This window comes from Cynoglossus semilaevis, chromosome 1 (genome assembly GCF_000523025.1).
Source record: "Cynoglossus semilaevis isolate Cse_v1.0 chromosome 1, Cse_v1.0, whole genome shotgun sequence".
Classification (NCBI taxonomy): domain Eukaryota; kingdom Metazoa; phylum Chordata; class Actinopteri; order Pleuronectiformes; family Cynoglossidae; genus Cynoglossus; species Cynoglossus semilaevis.
In genome coordinates this window covers 30,803,670-30,810,296 of record NC_024307.1, presented here as the reverse complement: position 1 = coordinate 30,810,296, position 6,627 = coordinate 30,803,670, and positions in this window count along the sequence as shown.

Sequence of the window (6,627 nt, the reverse complement as noted above, 5' to 3'; positions counted from 1 at the left end):
AATGGCAAGTGATTTAAACGATATACTATGGCATACACAGAAATACAGTATGAACTTCATACTACACTAAATATTTGTTCTGTCTGGGCAATCAGATTCTGATCTGCCAAATCCTGCTTGTTTCCCTGCTCTTTAGGGAAGTGAAATCTTCTTACTGGGATATTGATAGCTCCAGAAACAGCCAGAGTGAGGGGGAATGTTAATTACAAATGTTTGGGAACAAGATCAGTGTGAAATCCCTGCTGCGCTGTATCTTGTTCTGGCTGTAGTGCTTTGCGTCAGTGCCTCTAATGTGGATGGTATAACGGGGGGAATCTAGGTTCACACCACTCGTATCTCTTTGGTTTGTGTTGGGAAAATCGCTCCTCTTCTTTAGACTTGGCCTCAACTTGGTTTCCAGTGGCTAACCAGTGAGCGGTTCTTGGCCACAATAGAAAAAAGAAAACAAACATTGCCATTCATTCATTCCACGGGTCAACAGTTTAAAGGGCTCTGTGGCTGCTCAGGTGTAAATTCCTTATAGAGTTTGTAGAGTGGGGCCTAGTTTTGTCTTTGTCCCTTAGAATTCTGGGTCACCTGGGGAGTAACTGAGTCTGTTCACTACAAAGGACTGATTATTAGAAGTTGGCAAACAGCAGTGGGTTTTTTTTCAGCAGGTGTTTGTAGCTAAAACATTAAAGAAAAGCTGAGGCCGACCAGCTGTATATATACAGTATATGCAGTATATGTACATATATGTATATATGCACACATAAAGCCAGCTTTTAGAGAGTATCTTAACTTTATGTATTTAGTAGGGCTATCAAGTTTTTTAATCTGATTAATCACAGGGTAGCTGTATATTATTAATAATCTTGATTAATGGTCATTGTGATTATTCATGATTATGATGAATAATCGAGATGTTAAATATGAACATATAATAAAAAAAAACAAATCATGCAAATAATAGTATTAAATATATATGCAAATGTATAATTCAAAATACCACAGAATTGGTGGATTTTAATCATTTGCATTTTGAGTGTGGAAATTAACGCATGATTTTAGTTTAACCAGTTCCCTTCACCCTTTAACAACTACCTTATGCAAAGAGTTTGCTTTTGGCACACCATGAGATTTTTTCTTTAAAAAACATCCTGTCGGTTAGAACAACTTTGTTTTTCCTCTGCTGCACCTCGAGTTCACATCAGCTGTATGGAAATAAACAACGAAGTAAGGATAAGAGGCAGAAGTGAACCTGTAAGCGTTTTTCACAATCTCTGTAGTGTCTGGGAGCAGGCAGACAGAGATACTGGGGAGTTTTAAATTAGACCTGTGCATTGTATAATATGCTAAGTCAGGGAATTAGCATGTGTGCTTTAATATTTTTTGGACTTTTGGGAGGCAAGTTTTTAAGTAGACTGCCTTTGGCTGGGAACGTGCACAGGGCCACAAAACTGTGCCCGAGAGATGAGACTTCCTCCAAAGTGAAGCCGATAGAAAACCCATTAGTTTGGGCTGATTTGGAAATTATATGGAATTGATCCTGAGCTAGGAACAGTTTTTCATGCTCGATACTTCCCATTGATCCAGGCTGCCATAATTACAAATGAAAATCGTTACGTCTCCAAGTTGTGTTTTGTTATTGTCTGATGCGAGGTTCACGTGCTCTTACATCACTTGCTTCATCATTTGTCAGATTTTCTGACATGACTCTCAGATTAGATTAGAGTAAAAATGGAATTCCTCCTTTAGAGGTAACACTTCTATTCTTGTCCCCCTGCGCTGAGGCTGCAGGCACTTTTATGTTTCTCTTTGACAGTAGCTTAACAAAAATAGCAAACACAAACCGACAGTAGACGGGTATTGTTCAGCGTGTTTCCAAACAGTGTGAATCACCAGCCCACTACAGCTCAATCTGCCACCACCCACAGAGTGCTGGATGGTGCCTCATCATCATTTGAGGCTGTGGGTAGAGGGAAGTTTATTGCAAAACACCTCAGTGTCTCAGGAAAACCATCCGCCCCCTCAGTCCTCCTCCCAGCCCACGCCGGCCCTCTTCCTCGAACCGCGGCCGCCGCCAGTCGCAGCTGAGACAGGTGTCTTATCTCCATCGTGCAGTGCAAGCACAGCCAATCTTCCAGGAAGATGGCAACTGGAATGTGACAAATCCATCTGTCCTGGTTTGAATTTGTATGCTAATTTGAAATAATAGCCCCTCTGGTGACAGTGCAGGGGAACAATTCAATCACACCATCTATGACAGTTGCTTTCCAGCCTACTCTGTGATATGGGAGTATATGCATGTACCGCGGGGTTAGGCTTGATAGATTGGTTATGTGGGGAAGATGTGGCATGTAGACTGTATGTTTAAAATGGGCTGCCAGTTTGAAATGAGTCACGCAACCAGTGAAGGCACCTGTGCGGAAAACATGCAGCCACTAACTGTCAGCGAAGAGAAGACGATGTGTGATTTGACCTCATTTACTTTCCTTCTGTGCAGCTGCCCCGGACCTTCGCATAATTTCTCCCTTAAAGGCTACAAAGGCCTAGGTGTAAATGAAAGAAACATATCCTCACATGAAATCGCACTAACACAGTTGTTCCATTGTCACACTGAATTATCTCGAGCTGTTGATTTGATTCAGCAAAAAGCTTTCATGTGTCACCGGGCAGAGGAACACAACGGCACGGCTGGAGCTATGTCATATGTTTAGGAGAGGAGCTGGCTTTGGAGTTTACAGTGATTTCTCTTGCACCTCGATGCTCCCCTACGCAAACGCATGGCTCTGTCTAATCTTTAAATGAATCTACAGCACAGGACAGATTATGGCTGATGGTGACAGATAAGAACAAACGCCTCCACGTTTCTGCTTGCATCGTTCTTTTTCTTTACGTCCAAATCACAACCTGTGTTCTCCAGAGGCACAGGATTGTTCTGAGATTTTCATTAGAGGACCAACAGACAACCTTCATGTCCCCGGAGGTTGCTGTTTGGACAGTGTTGTAAAGATGCAGCTGTAGCGAGATGAGATACACCCCCTGTACAAGCTCTTATCTGTAGAGACACAAAAGAAAGGCTACTCTGAACTTCCCCACCATCAGGATTTATATCTGCAAAATGTAGAAAAGGAAAAGGAAGGAAAAGTTTTTAAAGTTTAGGCAAGGACCTGATATTGTGATGTCTTATCTTTCTTCAAAGACAAAGGACAGCATATAATCAGCAGTGTCTTTAAGTATGAAACTGTTTATACTTGCAATAGTGTATCTGCATAATGTGTTTACGGTTCTATTTGATCATTTCTTGGATTGTTTTAGGCAACCCATTCAATCCAAACATTGATGCAGAAGAAGAGTTTTCTGACATTTTTGCCAACCATGCTTTAAGCTGGTCGGTTTGAACAGTATTGTCTTAACCAGAAAGACCAGCTCTTAAACCTGGATTTCCTGTCAGTTTTGTAGCCAACCAAAGGTCTTAGCCAGACAGCTACATCAGATTAGCATATACAGTTCATCACATAAAATAGGGGCTATAAATTCCCGACCCAGCGGTCAATTCTGGCCCATGACCCCCATACCCCACACCAACAAGATGTTAATAATAATAACATTTTGCCTTTAAGGAAATTATTAACACTTAAATGTGTTATCTGATCATTTAATAATGGAGAAAAAAAAACATGCAATGGCTGTTAAGACTGTTGAATTTAAAATTTATATTAAACAAACAAGATGTGGCCTTTCAATTAAATGAAGGCGGCGCTAGTGCTCATTTAATGCTCATTTAAATTTGAGAACCCTGGCATAGACAGACAGTAACATACAGTATCATTTTCTTTCATGTCATATACTGTATGTTGATCACATAATGAAAGAGTGGTCAAAGGTCACCAGTTCAATTCCCAGTGCTTCCCTCAGGTCTTTCTGTACACAGATTGAATCCTTATTGCATGCGTACAGGTTTCTCGAAGTACTCTGGTTTCAACATGTGCAGGACTAGATTATGAGTGGTCGGAAATGAATGACTGAATGGATTAGATATATTGAAAATGACTTTTTTCTGTATCCTATGAATTTTGCTACTTATTGTAAGATTGGCAGTTTCTAAGAATTGGGGTGTAAACAAAAAAGTTGTTTTGCCGTGGGCCACATTGGGCCACACTATAGAATCTCCAGGATAGTTTGGTTCCATTTTCATTATGAAACCCATATTTATAGGTTGCATCTGCAGCAGTTCAGGTCCATAGCTATTTTCTACATGATCTCATCTTGTGAGATGTGTAGGACAGGAAACCTCTCCTGTCATTTTCTGTCATCTAGTGCTCTCACCACTGCAGTCCACTCCACTCCAGTTTGCGCAGGAGAGAGAGAGAACTCTGCAGCTCTGCCATGCCAATTGACCACACTTCAAACGACTGCACATCATGCGTGGCAAACATGTCTGATCAAACAAGGAGGCCGGCAAAGAAAACTGATGAACAAAGGGACCCTTCTAAGTGCGCACGCCTCGCTTCTGGATAAATAGGGTGCTAAAAGACAGCTCCCTAAATGAGCTCTGTGAGGAGGCCTGCTTGTAAAGCTTTCAGTGGACTGAAAGATTTTCAATGCTTAGCATGAGTGCACATAGATAACACCACTCCTGCTGCACAAAATCACTTTCTGTCTGTAAAAAAACAAAAAAACAAAACAAAATAAAATCTTGACATTTAATGAAAAAAGGACATTTTGTCTTGGGATTTATAAAATTAATTATGTTCCAGCCAACAAAGCGTTTCTACGTCCATGCCATGGCCTTCACTTTGGACATGATTGATTTGGTAATATGAGCTTGAAAGGTTTTTTTCAGTTTGTAACAGTGAACTCTTAAATATTACAAGCTACATCTGCGCTCCGTGTTCACCTTTATCTCCAAACAGGAGCTGGTTTAATCTTTAATGCTCTCAGCCCAGTTCTTTGTCATGCGTGAGCCACATGACAGAAAAGAGTATATAATGTGATGCTCTAGTAGCTTTATGTTACAAGAAAAGAGTCTATAATGTGATGCTCTAGTAGCTTTATGTGCAAGGGCACTCCCTTCGCCTCATTATATGCTATAGATGCACCGCCTTGGTCCATGGAGACTGATTTGTAACAGATGAGAGAGAAAGGACACTGATCCACTTCAGCGAGGTTTTCGTGGTAGTGTAAAGTTTTTCTTTTATGTAAGCGTGTGTAATGTGATTTTATGGCAACTGTATTGTATGACAACTGCTGGCTAGACTCTAACAGTCTTTGTGTTTTGTGAGTGTGAGTGTTTGGGAGTCTATATATGGTCTTGACATTTTTTTTGGTGGTGTCTCTAGCTGCAGCTTAAGAAGTGGTATCAAACTCCCGGGCCGGGGGCCACTTTTGGCCTACATACAGCCACATCTGGCCTGTGACTAGATGTCAATAATAATTTTGCCCTTAAAGTAGTTTTTTTTTTCAGAATCTATATTTACATTTTTTGCTCTCAGCACATTGCTCTTGCGCCCCCTAGTGGAGACAGGGCTCACACTTGAAAACCACTGCTCTAGTCTAATGAAGATGTGGTATGTCTTTGTGACCTTGTGATGTGTCCCACCCAAACAGTCTCTGTCCCACATTTTATTGACTGGTCGTCCCAGACATCCCAGTGTGGTTAGACTAATTCATTATCTATGCTGTTTTTATCCGTGTCAGTTTTGACTAAATTATGTTTTTACTGAGACTAATGTGGATAAATGTTGATTTTTATTTTACTGTGTCCATGATACAAAAAGGGGGCTTTGATACAACTTATCTATTTACATCGCTAACCGACGTGGTTCAAGATAACAAAGTAATATTTTTGGTGCAGTATTACGTGAAAATGTTGTGAAGAAATGGGGCAGTAGATCTAAATTTACTCCAAAAGGTTCCTGCGAAGTAAGACAAAGTACAAAAAAGAGTTCACATAACAACCTAGTTCTAGATGGCTTTCCAATTAAGTGTTTGCCAAGCAGTAAAGGTCTAGACTGTTTCTTCAGTGACAGATCTGACACTGCTTTGTTTCCTTTATTTGAGTCCTTGTCTTTTCCTCGGTGAAAATATTATCCGTCGGTTTATTTGGACCAAACACACAGCTGTGTATTAAGAGTCAGACTTGTGGCACAGCAGGAAAACAAACACTTGCAAAAAAAAAGAAAAAAAAAAAAACAACAACCCAAAAAACAAAAACAAAACCCCATCATAATGGCTTCATTGTGAGCTTAGAAACTGGATCACTTGAATATAATGCAGCTATAATTAATGTCATTAAGCGTTTGCCAAGAAAGTGTCTGTTGTTGCTGCACTGTTTCTGCAGGGCAGTGTCCCAAATCACTCTGTAATTGCTATACTGTGCACTTTATTTACCCCCCTCTGTTTAATTTAAGTGTTTAAGTCCTGAGTGTGAAGTATAGGCTGCAGAGGTGGGACCAAGTTAATTGTTTTACAACTTACAAATTAGTCCCAAGTCCAGTAAAAGCTCTAAACTTTGTGTTGCGAGTCTTACAAGTCATTATGTGGCTTGGAACGGAACGTCCTTAAAGTCTGTATTAATTACTTATAGCTCATAAAAAACCTTCTTCCTGTGTTCCATTGTCTTCTACGCTGTGATGGGATCTG